Source organism: Ovis canadensis, chromosome 8 (genome assembly GCF_042477335.2).
Source record: "Ovis canadensis isolate MfBH-ARS-UI-01 breed Bighorn chromosome 8, ARS-UI_OviCan_v2, whole genome shotgun sequence".
NCBI lineage: Eukaryota > Metazoa > Chordata > Mammalia > Artiodactyla > Bovidae > Ovis > Ovis canadensis.
In genome coordinates, this window is record NC_091252.1 from 70,994,548 (window position 1) to 71,009,866 (window position 15,319).

The 15,319-nt window shown below is 42.5% G+C and overlaps 1 pseudogene; it reads left to right on the forward strand.

The window, feature by feature from the left end:
* Positions 1 to 3,208: 3,208 nt before the first annotated feature.
* LOC138444649 (spindlin-1 pseudogene) lies at positions 3,209 to 3,997 on the forward strand (annotated as a pseudogene).
* The last annotated feature ends 11,322 nt before the right edge of the window (positions 3,998 to 15,319 follow it).

Sequence of the window (15,319 nt, forward strand, 5' to 3'; positions counted from 1 at the left end):
TGACTTCTTTATCATCATTAAGAAGTCTCGGAATAAGTTTCCGTAGAGATACTTGAAGATTCCCATCACTCTGGCTCATGTTTAATGAGCTTCATATTGCGAGTTTTACAGAACAGCTAAAAATTCTCCCATCTCTGGTATCCAAAGTCAAGCAGAAAGCCATTTGCGGCACACTGAATACTTAATTTTCTTGTCCTTTTTTATTTATTTATTTTTTGAGTCATAATACTAACAGACTATTAAACTCACGGCTTCTACATATATGGCATAGTTCAGTTCAGTTCAGTCGCTCGGTCGTGTCCGACTACTTGTGACCCCATGAATCGCAGCACGCCAGGCCTCCCTGTCCATCACCAACTCCCGGAGTTCACTCAGACTCACGTCCATCGAGTCAGTGATGCCATCCAGCCATCTCATCCTCTGTCGTCCTCTTCTCCTCCTGCCCCCAATCCCTCCCAGCATCAGAGTCTTTACCAATGAGTCAACTCTTCGCATGAGGTGGCCAAAGTACTGGAGTTTCAGCTTTAGCATCATTCCTTCCAAAGAAATCCCAGGACTGATCTCCTTCAGAATGGACTGGTTGGATCTCCTTGCAGTCCAAGGGACTCTCAAGAGTCTTCTCCAACACCACAGTTCAAAAGCATCAATTCTTCAGCTCTCAGCCTTCTTCACAGTCCGACTCTCACATCCATACATGACTACTGGAAAAACCATAGCCTTGACTAGACGGATCTTAGTCAGCAAAGTAACATACATGGCACAGAGAAGGTCAAATCGAGCCAAAAGTTTTGTCAGAGCTGCAAACACCTTCAAATGCAGTTCTCTCAGCTCCCAAATGACTGTAAGGGCCAAAGCCTTTGACTGTGTGGATCACAAAAAAACTGTGGAAATTTCTTCAAGAGATGGTAATACCAGACCACTTTGCCTGCCTCCTGAGAAATCTGTATGCAGGTCAAGAAGCAATAGTTAGAACTGGACATGGAACAACAGACTGGTTCCAAATCAGGAAAGGAGTACGTCAAGGCTATATATTGTCACCCTGCTTATTTAACTTCTATGTAGAGTACATCATGAGAAACACTGGGCTGGAAGAAGCACAAGCTGGAATCAAGATTGCCAGGAGAAATATCAATAACCTCAGATATGCAGATGACACCAGCCTTATGGCAGAAAGTGAAGAGGAACTAAAAAGCCTCTTGATGAAAGGGAAAGAGGAGACAACAAAGGTCCGTCTAGTCAAGCCTATGGTTTTTCCAGTGGTCATGTATGGATGTGAGAGTTGAACTGTGAAGAAAGCTGAGCACTGAAGAATTGATGCTTTTGAACTGTGGTGTTGGAGAAGACTCCTGAGAGTCCCTAGGACAGCGAGGAGATCCAACCAATCCATTCTAAAGGAAATCAGTCCTGGGTGTTCATTGGAAGGACTGATGCTAAAACTGAAACTCCCAGTACTTTGGCCACCTCACGTGAAGTTGACTTACTGGAAAAGACCCTGATGCTTGGAGGGATTGGGGGCAGGAGGAGAAGGGGACAACAGAGGATGAGATGGCTGGACGGCATCACCAACTCGATGGACATGAGTTTAAGTGGACTCCTGGAGTTGGTGATGGACTGGGACGCCTGGCGTGCTGCGGTTCCTGGGGTCAGAAAGAGTCAGACACGACTGAGCGACGGAACTGAACTGAACTGAATACAGACGACACCATTCTTATGGCAGAAAGTGAAGAGGAACTAAAGAGCCTCTTGATGAAAGTGAAAGAAGAGAGTGAAAAAGTTGGCTTAAAACTCAACATTCAGAAAACTAAGATCATGGATGGCATCCAGTCTCATCACTCCATGGCAAATAGATGAAGAAACAATGGAAACAGTGACAGACTTTATTTTCTTGGGCTCCAAAATCACTGGAGATGGTGACTGCAGCCATGAAATTGAAAGACACTTGCTCCTTGGAAGAAAAGCTATGACCAACATAGACACCATATTAAAAAGCAAAGACATTACTTTGCCAACAAAGTTCTGTATAGTCAAAGCTATGGTTTTTCCAGTAGACATGTATGGATGTGAGAATTGAACTATAAAGAAAGCTGAGCAACAAAGAATTGATGCTTTTGAACTATGGTGTTGGATAAGACTCTTGAAAGTCCCTTGGACTGCAAGGAGATCAAACCAGTCAACCCTAAAGGAAATCAGTCCTGAATATTCATTGGAAGGACTGATTGTTGAAGCTGAAACTCCAATACTTTGGCCACCTGATGCAAAGAACTAACTGACTGGAAAAGACCCTGATGCTGGGAAAGATTGAAGGCAGGAAGAGAAGGGGATGACAGAGGATGAGATGGTTGGATGGCATCACCGACTTGATAGACATGAATTTGAGCAAGTTCTGGGAGTTGATGATGGGCAGGGAAGACTGGCGTGCTGCAGTCTGAGGGGTCGCAAAGAGTTGGACACACAGAGTGACTGAACTCAACTGAACTGAAAGAGTTTTCTTGTGGAGAACACAGCAGGTGAGATCATTTTCTAGCCACTGACAAGCACAGGAGAATTATGTATGCAAGCAGCAGCACAGCCTGTTTGTGAGCCCAGGGCCCAGAGATGGATGATGCCAAGGACAGAGAAAGGATCCTGATAGGCGACTCACATATCCTGTTACTCAGTGTTGCAGCTCCGCGTGATCCATGATTTCCCTCTGTACAGTTTTCCTTAATCATAAGAGCTTGAAATGCAAGAACTGTGCATACTTGATCTCCTATAGATTCAAAAGAAAACCAAGCACACCCTTTTAATAATTGAAATTTTGCAACCATAAATAACATTTCGGCTCCCAGTCAACAAAGGCAGGCACAGTCAGGGGGCCTCAGTGCGCAGGCGCCCTCCATGTGCAAGCGCCAAAAGAGGGGGGCAGGGCTGGGTGGGGCTGTGCTTAGGGATTGGGCGTGGCTGGGCGTGGCTGGGCGTGGCCATGGTCGGGCTGTGTCTTTTTCTGGGTCGCCAGTGCTGGGAGCAAGCAGCAGGACGGCTGGCTGCAGAAGTTGGCCCCTGCGGCCCTGCAAAGTACTTACGATTTCGAGCTTTTGCTGAACTTGTAAAAGAAGTACTTGGTTAATGGATTAATAAGAACATTGAAATTCCATGGACGGTTTCAAATTGGAGAATCTTGAACTTTCATCCTCATCCAGCAGTTTCACTTTTCAGTAACTTCAGAAGAATGAAGACTTCATTAAGGAAGACAACTGACCGGGGGTCCAGAGTTGATGCAGGTATCACTGGTGTATCTGCTAGCATAATGAAAAAAAGGACAACTCACACAAAACATCGGAGCAGTGTGGGACCCAGCTCACTTGTTTCTCAGCTGAAACAGAGCATCATAGGCTGCAGGATTCGCCATGGGTGGAAAGAAGGTAACAGCCCTGTCACCCATTGGAAAGGAACCATTCTGGACCAAGTGCCTGTAAATCCTTCTTTGTATCTTATAAAATACGATGGATTTGACTGTGTCTATGGACTAGAACTTAATAAAGATGAAAGAATTTCTGGACTTGAAGTCCTCCCTGATAGAGTTGCAACATCTCAAACCTGTGATGCACACCTAGCGGACATGATGAGTAGCAAAGCAGTGAAGCACCTGTTTGAAACAGAGGATGGCTCTAAAGATGAGTGGAGGGGAATGACCCTAGCACGTGTCCCTATAATGAACACGGGTTTTTACATCACCTATGAAGACGATCCTGTCTTGTATATGTACCAGCTCTTAGATGATTATAAAGAAGGTGACCTTCACATTATGCCTTATTCTATTGATTCACTTCCAGTACAAAGGGAACGAGGAGAAGTGGTAGACTTCTTGGTGGGCAAACGAGTGGAGTGCGCCAAACAAGATGGCTCTGGAAGGAAGGGCATGATCATCCATCAAGTAAAGGTCAAACCATCTATCTGCTTCATCAAATTTGATGATGATTTCTATATATACGTCTACGATTTGGTGAAAGCATTCTAGATGTCTTCATGAATTTTGCCAAATCTGTGAAACTATTAAATGTGTAATCTGTAGATGTAAAGGTCTGATTGCTTTCCATTTTAATGAGAGCTTAAATGTCCCTGTGAACCCACAATTTGCTAGCAGAATTGATTTTGTTTTGAATAGTACAAATGTATGTGAAAACAAAGTATTTTTTGTAAAGAACTCTTTCCGCTTAAAAGAAGTGTGTCTGTTTGGAGGGGAGTTAAAGACGTTTGGTAAAAAGTTGAGCTAGGATCAGTTACATAAACCTAAAAGATTGCATCCGCTTTCCCCTTCACTCTTAACATTCTCTTATTGTGCTGTCACAATGCAAGCACATCTGGTGTTTTTGCCTCTCTATATCTCTACTGTGATACATATATATGTGCAGGCACAGATCTGTATACACACACATACACACACACTTCATTGGCAGTACTTTATGGATTGGAGTGAGTGAGTGAGAGTGAAGTCGCTCAGTTGTGTTGACTCTTTGCGACCCCGTGGACTGTAGCTTACTAGGCTTCTCCGTCCATGGGATTCTCCAGGCAAGAACACTCGAGTGGGTTACCATTTCCTTCCCCAGGGGATCTTCTCGACCCAGGGATCAAACCCGGGTCTCCCTCATTGGAGGCAGATGCTTTAACCTCTGAGCCACCAGGGAAGATTTTATGGATTGGAGTGGGGGTTAAATAATTTTCTCCAATTCAACAGGAATTTTTGAAGGAAGTCAGTCATATTTGTTACATGACTGCTGCTTGTTTAAAATTAAATTTGGGCACAGAAAGCACATTGGGACATTCAGCTTGTTTTGAAAGTAAAAAAATGCAAAGCACCTTTTCAGTCTGGAAGTCCAAACAAGAATAAATTGTGAACCATTAATGACCCACATTAGAATTTAACCATTAGAAATCTGGGTAAAATGTTTACTTTGATTCTAAGCTTTGCAAAAAGTTTATTTACATTTTTAGTTACATTTTTTAAAATATATTTTACTTTTTGGGGGGATTGCGGGTCAAAGCCCAGGTATTTTAATTTGGTCCGCACAGTGAAATGCAGGTGTATTTTGGTCAGTACTTTTCGTCCATTATTTGTACAAATCAGTAATTTGGATTTTAGTACACGATTTAAAATTCAATAGTACATCAGTGGTTTGTGTGTCTGTGGTAAGTTCCTGGGAGAACACAAATATTAGAAAGGTAACTTTAAGGATAGTTTTGTTGCTTTTTGACACATCTTCTGGGACACATTTGTATTTTTATTCCTATTTTACTGATGGTACGATTATGATCAGAAGGCTTTTTCTCCTGGGCGTGTCCCAGTGAAGAGTGTCTGGGCAAGTAACAGCAGAAACCCTCTGATGTCTCAGCGACACTGCATCTTCTTGCTGCCTCTGTGCCGCTGATGTGGATCCATTCCACAGAGTGGACCCTGCCATGTCAGGGTCAGTCACCTGCGCCGGCTCATGGATGTAACTGACACCAGCCTCCAGCCACAGGCTCCTTATGTGGCTTATTCTGCAAGGTTGTTTTAACCAAAACAGAACAGCAAAAGTGGTTGGTCTCACAGCGAAATGGCCATCTGTCACTTTGTTTCGGAGGATCCCTGGCATTTTGAAAGCTAAGAGAAAGGCAGTATGTGGAACCAGTCTCCTGGGGAAATTAGAAATCCGACCTGAGATTTGGTTGGAAGGTAAAATGCCCACATAGGCTGTCAATCAAATATCAGAGATCCCTACAACCTCACTGTGACTGTTCTTGGTGTTAGAGATTCTGTAGTTTCAAGGCCTGGCTGTGAGTGGTTCGCATGATGCACATTTCTGCCTGCAGGAAAGCTGTGTCTTGAGCTTTTGGCTGGTAACCCCTTGCACCCCGTAAATACAGCACCCCATTTTCTGCGGTGTGCCCAGTGCCTCCTGGGTTTCAGCCAGGAGAGAGCTTCTCCATGCAGTGAGAACCCAACCCAGGTCTGAGATGCTCCTCCCTGCTTGAACAAGATCATGCTACACGTATGTCATCTGCTTTCCTGGTAGCCCTTATAATAACCCCTCCGTGTGAATCTCAAGGCTGAACCTGGCTCCCGGAACCCAAGTAGACACGTGACCCAGAGAGTGAGTGTGATGTATTCACTGCACAAACACCATGCAGTGACTTCAGGATGAAAAATCATATTCTTTGGAAGCACCCAGAAAGTTGTGTCAGTTAGAACATCTCTGTCATCACTGAATGACTTGAACTGTGGTTTTTCTGCAAGTACATTTAGCAACTTTAATACCTTGTAATTGGCCAGTCTCTCAAATGTGACATGTGATTATTATTATCATTATTTTAATCATTGTTCCTTTTCTTGCCTTTAGGGTAAAGGAAGGGGAAAGAGGGTGTTGCTTTTCCATTTTTTCCCCATCTTTTATTCTTTTGGTGGATTAAACCACACTTCCTGACTCCATGACTAACTCTGCTCCACAGCCGAGTATTTCAGGCTTCATTTGGGCTTGTTTCAGATCTCCATGCATGGCTTGCCTTTTCCTGATATCTGAAAATTGGTTTCTTGTTCTTGGAATCCAATATGAATTTCCAACATTATCATCATGGGACCTTACAAAAGACATCTCTGTATAGAAGAATCTCTGTAAAAAATGTAGCAGCCTTTCTCATTGACCTGCTAGGGTATTGTTGTGCTGTGTGTGTGCATGCCTGGCTGTGATGTCTGGGTGCTCGTAAAGCTTCAAAGGAAAACCTTAAAGCAGACCATCCTTTTTTGCATGCTATTCCAAGTAGAATGTTCAATGTAACTAACTAAAATTACATGTTAAAGATATTTAGGGTTTTTTACTTTGCGTTCTTTGTTTTTCTTTGTTTTCAGTTTTCTATTTGCCTACTGTGCAGTTTTAGTGGTTGTAAGATAAAATGCACTATTGAAGCAAACAGTACCAACAGAAGGAGGTTTTCCAGTTATATGTGCCATGCAGTATTTGAAGGGACTGCAAATTCTGAGAACAATCACAGTCACTTCTTAACCAGGTTTCATTCCTATTACTGTTTTACAGTAATTGTAAAATACCAGGCTGGATGAAGCACAAGCTGGAATCAAGACTGCCGGGAGAAAGGTCAATAACCTGAGATACGCAGATGACACCACCCTTATGGCAGAAAGCGAAGAAGAACTAAAGAGCCTTTTGATGAAAGTGACAGAGAAGAGTGAAAAAGATGGCTTAAAGCTCAACATTCAGAAAACTAAGATCATGGCATCCGGTCCCATCACTTCATGACTATAGATGGAGAAACAACGGAACAGTGGTTGACTTTATTTTGGGGGGCTCCAAAATCACTGCAGATGATGACTTGCAGCCATGAAATTAAGACACTTGTTCCTTGAAAGAAAAGCTATGACCAACCTAGACAGAATATTAAAAAGCGGAGACAGTACTTTACCAACAAATGTCCATGTAGTCAAAGCTATGGTTTTTCCAGTGGTCTTATATGGATGTGAGAGTTGGACTATAAAGAAAGCTGAGCACTGAAGAATTGATGCTTTTGAACTGTGGTGTTGGAGAAGACTCTTGAGAGTCCCTTGGACTGCAAGGAGATCAAACCAATCAACTCTAAAGGAAATCAGTCCTGAATAGTCATTGGAAGGACTGATGCTGAGACTGAAACTCCAATACCTTGGCCACCTAATGTGAAGAACTGACTCACTGGGAAAGACCCTGATGTGGGAAAGATTGAAAGCAGGAGGAGAAGGGGATGACAGAGGATGAGATGGTTAGATGGCATCACCGACTGGATGGACATGAGTTTGAGCAAGCTCTGGGAGTTGGTGATGCACAAGGAAGTCCAGCGTGCTGCAGTCCACGTGGTCACAAAGAGTCAGACACAACTGAGTGACTGAACTGACTGACTGACTGTTTTATATGCCAAACTCCAAAGTGTCTTGAGCTTGAATCTCTAAATGCTATGGACCCATTGGAAGACTATTTTGATGTTCATAAATTGTAGTGCCTGAAAACATTCTTCATGACCAAGATAATCATGATGATGTGATCACTCATCTAGAGCCAGACATCCTGGAATGTGAAGTCAAGTGGGCCTTAGAAAGCATCACTATGAACAAAGCTAGTGGAGGTGATGGAATTCCAGTTGAGCTATTTCAAATCCTGGAAGATGATGCTGTGAAAGTGCTGCACTCAATATGCCAGCAAATTTGGAAAAGTCAGTAGTGGCCACAGGACTGGAAAAGGTCAGTTTTCGTTAAAATCCCAAAGAAAGGCAATGCCAAAGAATGCTCAAACTACCGCACAATTGCACTCATCTCACACGCTAATAAAGTAATGCTCAAAATTCTCCAAGCCAGGCTTCAGCAGTACATGAACCATGAACTTCCAGATGTTCAAGCTGGTTTTAGAAAAGGCAGAGGAACCAGAGATCAAATTGCCAACATCTGCTGGATCATCGAAAAAGTAAGAGAGTTTCAGAAAAACATCTATTTCTGCTTTATTGACTATGCCGAAACCTTTGACTGTGTGGATCCAAAAACTGTGGAAAATTCTGAAAGAGATGGGAATACCAGACCACCTGACCTGCCTCTTGAGAAACCTGTATGCACGTCAGGAAACAACAGTTAGAACTGGACATGGACCAACAGATTGTTTCCAGATAGGAAAAGGAGTACGTCAAGGCTGTATATTGTCACCCTGCTTATTTAACTTCTATGCACAGTACATCATGAGAAACGCTGGGCTGGAAGAAGCACAAGCTGGAATCAAGATTGCTGGGAGAAATACCAATAATCTCAGATATGCAGATGACACAACCCTTATGGCAGAAAGTGAAAAGGAAGTAAAAGCCTCTTGATGAAAGTGAAAGAGGAGAGCGAAAAAGTTGGCTTAAAGTTCAACATTCAGAAAACGAAGATCATAGCATCTGGTCCCATCACTTCATGGCAAATAGACAGGGAAACAGCGGAAACAGTGGAAGATTTTATTTTGGGGGGCTCCAAAATCACTGCAGATGGTGACTGCAGCCATGAAATTAAAAGATGCTTACTCCTTGGAAGGAAAGTTATGACCAACCTAGATAGTATATTCAAAAGCAGAGACATTACTTTGCCGACTAAGGTCCATCTAGTCAAGGCTATGGTTTTTCCAGTGGTCATATATGGATGTGAGAGTTGGACTGTGAAGAAAGCTGAATGCCAAAGAATTGATGCTTTTGAACTGTGGTGTTGGAGAAGACTCTTGAGAGTCCCTAGGACTGCAAGGAGATCCAGCCAGTGCACTGTAAAGCAGATCAGTCCTGGGTGTTCTTTGGAGGCAATGATGCTGAAGCTGAAACTCCCAATACTTTGACCACCTCATGCGAAGAGTGACTCATTGGAAAAGACTCTGATGCTGGGAGGGATTGGAGGCATGAGGAGAAGGGGATGACAGAGGATGAGATGGCTGGATGGCATCACCGACTCAGTAGACATGAGTTTGGGTAAACTCTGGGAGCTGATGATGGACAGGGAGGCCTGGCGTGCTGCAATTCATGGGGTTGCAAAGAGTTGGACACGACTGAGCAACTGAACTGAACTGAAAACATTCTTAAGTTACTAGTCTTTTAAAACATAAAAATTCTCAAAAATATAGGAACAATGATTATAACAAAATAATTATGGCCAATATGCCTGTGATTTTTTGGCAATGCTGCACTTTTTGTGTTTTCCATCATGAGTACAGTTTGAATGAATAGTGTATAGTTCACAAGGTCTTCATGCCTGCATTTTAAGATTAGGTAAATGACCTCATCTTTCAAGCTTGAATTCATTTTAAATTTCATTTTAATTTTAGACAATGTGTAAATGGTTCCCTGGTCTCTGCATTTAGAAGTATAAGCAATATAATCTGTTGATTCTGTATGTCATTTTTATAATTATGGTGAAACTCTGTCCTTAAGATGTTTAAAATAAACCTTACATGTGCCAGAAAAACAAATGAAACTTGTAGCATGTATTGTACTCCTTGGTAACAGTGAGGTCACCTGAAGTTTGCCTGTCTTTAGGCTTCAAGCCCTTCATCCCCTACACTGAAAATATACCATCTTCGTTCCTCAACACACTCAGATTTTCTTATATACATACTTTTGTGTAACTGTGGCTCCCCTGACTACATTCCTTGTACGCTTCATTCTACCTATTGAGTTTCTAAAATAAAACTAGAAATCACTTTCTTTCCCTTCTCTGTCGCTCAGCCTGAGCAGCTGCCACTGGCTGCAGTCTATCTTTTTACCAACCCTGAACACCACCCCCTCCTCTGCCACCTCCCACAGATCTCCTGCAGTGCTCAGTCCTCTGCATGTTATCATGCAGAGGCAAAGACACAGCCCCCTTGCCTGTGTCTTCTGTAAAGACACAGACACACTTTCCTATGGCCTTGTGACTTGGTCCATGACAACATCAGTTCAGTGAACTTCAGTTGCTCAGTCATGTCTGACTCTGTGACCCCATGGACAGCAGCACACTGGCTTCCCTGTCCCTCACCAACTTACAGAGCCTGCTCAAATTCATGTCCATCAAGTCAGTGATGCCATCCAACCATCTCATCCTGTGTTGTCCCCTTCTCCTCTTGCCTTCAATCTTCCCCAGCATCAGGGTCTTTTCCAGTGAGTCAGTTCTTCGCATCAGGTGGCCAAAGTACTGGGGTTTCAGCTTCAGCATCAGTCCTTCCAATGAATAGCCAGGACCGATTTCCTTTAGGATGAACTGGTTTGATCTCCATACAGTCTAAGGGACTCCCAAGAGTCTTCTCCAACACCACAGTTCAAAAGCATCAATTCTTCAGCACTCAGCTTTCTTTATAGCCTAACTCTCACATCCACACATGACCACGGGAAACACCATAGCTTTGACTAGATGGACTTTTGTTGGCAAAGTAATGTCTCTGTTTTTCAATATGCTGCCTAGGTTGGTCTCCATGACAACATAGTGCCTGGCAAATCACGACATCTTCCCATGGTCTTTGTGACTTGGTACATGACAACATAGCACCTGGCAAGTCACATTATCATATTAAATGAAGTAAGTCCAATGGAGAAAGACAAATATCATATGATATCACTTATATGCAGAAACTTAAAAATGATACAAATGAACTTAGTGACAAAACAGACTCAAAAACATAGAAAACAAACTTATGGTTACCATAGGGGAAACAAAAAGGAGGGATAAATTAGGAGTTTGGTATTAAAATATACACACTATTATATGAAGAGTAGATAACAAAGACCTACTGTATAGCACAGAGAACTACATTCAATTATCTTGTAATAACCTATAATGGAAAAGAATCTGAAAAATAATATTAACTGATTTACTTATATATAACTGATTACACATAACTGATTCAGTTTATATATGTCATTGACATTGAAGTCGCTCAGTCTTTGCGACCCCATGGACTGTAGTCTACCAGGCTCCTCCGTCCATGGAGTTTTCCAGGCAAGAGTACTGGAATGGGTTTCCATTTCCTTCTCCAGGACATCTGCTCGATCCAGGGATCGAACCTGGGTATCCTGCATTGTAGGCAGACACTTTACCATCTGAGCCACCAGGGAAGTCCCAGTTTAAATCACTTTGGTGTGTTCCCAAAACTAACATAATATTGTAAAGCACCTATATTTCAATAAAAAATGTTTTTTAAATGACATGTGTCCTCTAAGATAAGAATTATCACTTCAGATTAATTTGTTTAGTCAACTAGCAAGATTAAGAATGGAACACAGAATAGATGAGTTTTGATGGCTGACCAGCTCAAGTAAGATATATATCATAAAACATAAAATCCCTAAGGAGGGGCTGGGTCTAAAGGAAAAAATCACAGAAATAAAACCCGAGACATTTAGGCTTTGCCTTTAGAATGAGATAAATCACAAGAAAGAAAAGCGAATACTTCATGCTTGAGTCAGAAATAGGAGAGGCTGTGTTTCCTGTCTTGGGCCACAGCTCTTATGCTCTGCTTCCATGTAGAGCGATAATTCTCCTTTGAGACGTGAATTTAATAAAACCATGTGTTTGGGTTTCCTGGAATTTTTCTGACTTTGAATATGGACTTGTTCCCCAAAACTTCCATGTCCCATCTGCTCTCATGAATGGGCAGTTTCCGTGATGTTGGCAGAGGGGACTCAGGGAGCGGCCTAATGGCTGCTGTGGCTGCTGGATGTGACGCAGCGGGCGGTGGAGATTTATCCTCCTTGAGATCTACACACCTCTAAATTCACCTTTTAATTTATTGCCCGCAGCAAAACAGAATGAAATAAGAGCTAATAAAATAACCCAGTTGGCCAGAAAATGTTTTCCATCCTATTTCTTCAGAGTGCTCTAAACGAGCGTGAATCATCCCCACATCTATCAGACACGGCGGGTGGTTAGCGATGCTACAAGTCTCTGAGCTCCCCCCTGCAGTCCCCTCCTTCTCCTTTTCTGTTTCCTTTCCCTTGCTTCTTTCTGTTCTTTTCTTCCTTTCCTCCCTTCCCTCTCCTGTAGCTTTCCTTTCTTTCTTTCTTCATTTCCTTCCATCCTTCATTCATTCAAAAAAAAGGAGGGCTTACCCCAGGTAAGGTGCTGCAAAGAGAGTAATAAAATTATTGCACAGAATCCTTTTCCTGCTCTCTCTCTTTCTCTCTCTCTCACACACACACACACACAGACACACAGACACACACTCTCCTATTTGGGGACGCCCCTGGTAACTCCTCAGCGTGAAGTGGATATTGGCTTTGTCACGTTTCACTTGGTGGTGAGGCATAGCTGATGCACACCAATGGCCTGGACAGGATGGGACAGCAAAAGCGACTGACAGGAGATCTGGGTCTGCCTCCTGGCTCTGCCTTTGCTTCTGAGTGAGGATCTGGCCCAAGGATCTGGGCTGTAAGATTCTAGATGGTCTTCTCAAGTCCTCTCGGTCTCCCAACTGGTTACAAGATCTGAAAGACCTGAAGTGTTTGAGGATGATAATGAGGAAACTGGTCCTTCAAGGTCAGAAATGTTCAAATGAAAATCATTTTTTAAAACCTGACTTTTTGATACCCTTGTTTATCAGGGATTACATAAGAAATGGAAGCAATTCCTATTTCCACTAAGGTTGTTGTTGTTTGGTCACTGAGTCATGTCTGACTCTCTGCAAACCAACAGACTGTAGCCCGCAAAACTCCTGTCCATGGGATTTCCCAGGCAAGAATATTGGAGTGGGTTGCCATTTCCTTCTCTGGAGGAACTTCCCAACCCAGGTATCAAACCCTTGTCATCTGCATTGGCAGGCAGATTCTCTACTGCTGAGCCACCAGGAAAGCCCGTCCACTAAGGTAAAATATTCAAATTGTTTTTTGAGGTCTGGCCTCTGCAGTAGCAACGTGAGTGAGAGGGAGGCTGATGAACCCATCAAAAAAAAAATTTCTGCAGAGAAGCAGCGCCACCTGCTGGTACATTATGGTGCTGCATGCGGTAACACAAATCATGAGGAATCATGGAGTCCGAGGTTTCACTGAACACAAGAATCTAGAGCATTAGTCTTAATCAGAAGCTGAACCTTTAAACTTTGACAAGACCATCAGACTGTGGAAAGATTTCTCCACAGGTTAACTTTAGCCATGTCTTAGATATACTTCCCTGGGAGAGGAAATGGCAACCCACTCCAGTATTCTTGCCTGGGAAATCCCATGGACAGAGGAGCCTGGCAGGCTACAGTCCATGGAACCGCAAAGAGTCGGACACGACTGAGCGACTTTCACTTCACTTCACTTCACTTAGATATACTTCTGTATCAAACTGTTCATGCATGCTATACATCTTTATAAGTCAACCTCAATAATACATACTAATAAAGCCACTTAGTCAAAATTGATTATTTTGAGTATATAGCTAGGTTCAAAAGTTTAAAGTGTTCTTTAGTTCAGACTCCATTAATCAATCGACCAACTTGTCAGGTCTCCAAATCTCCATCCAGCTCTAGAATTCTACCACATGGAGAAAACCCTGTGTCTGATGAGTGCAATTTCACACAAGGCATTTTCAATACTGAGGGGTATATACAGTGTAAGACAGGCTTCCCTGGGGGCTCAGTGTGTGAGGAATGCACGTGCAATGCAAGAGTCACAGGTTAAATCCCTGGGATGGAAAGATCCCCTGGAGGAGGGCATGACAACCCACTCCAGTATTCTTGCCTGAGAAGCCTATGAACAGAGGAGTCCAGCGGGCTATAGTCCATGGGGTAGCAAAGAGTCAGACATGACTGAAGCGACTGACCACACAGACATGCACAGTGTAATATGCATTCCTGATCTTTCATTGTGGAGAATTGGCATGAAAACATACAAACATAAATGGCAACCATAAAAAATAAATAATCGGGCTAATCAGCAAGCAACGTAGGCCCCAGAGGGAAAAGGACCTGATTGCTTTGAGAACCAGGGCTGCAGGCAGGCGACCAGAGAAGGTTTTATGGAAAAAAGATTTCTGGAGTTACATCTGGAAAAATTGCTAGAATTCAGATAACATTCAAGGATGATGGGGGAAAAATGGAGCAAACATAAAAAATAGAGGCAGAAAACATGTTAAAATTCTTTATTTTTAAAGAAAATGAAATGCAATGTGCTAATAAACAACAGGAAGATCAACTTAACCTGAGTAAGACTTTTTAGGAGAATAGAGTGAGATAAGGCAGGAAAGGGAAGTTGAGACATGATTAAATGATTTCATAAATGCAAGAATAAGGAGTTTGAGCTTGTTCCTGTAAGCCATTGAAAAGTATTGAAGATTTCTGGGAAGGAAAATAAAATGATAAGAACTGGGTTTTAAGATGACTCACCTGGCAATCAGACACAGGACGAAATGACACTAAGATGTGAAAAGATGTCCTGAATGTACAAAAGACACGTAAGTAAAAAAGAAGGGTTTTCAAGATCACAAATGTATACACAAAAACCGAAGAGGAATCTGACTCTGCAATACTTTTCTGAATCAAGGAATATATAATAACCTCAAATAATTCTGAATATTAAACCAAGAGAGGCCCCCCAGTACAGGAAAGATTAAAATTTAAAAAAAAGAAAGGATATACACCCCCATCCCCACCAAAAAGAAGGTACTTTAGAGGAAAGAAAGTGATCCTGACCCAAAGCCTGAGGGAGGCAATAACAGTGTTAAGGCCCCAGAGACATCTAGATTAATAAGAATTGAGAAACAAATCCATTAGACATGGTTCCACGATGTAGACAATCCATAAATAATAAATGGGTTAACTGATTGACTAATTGTTTAATATGTTGCTGAAGCTGAAGCTCCAATACT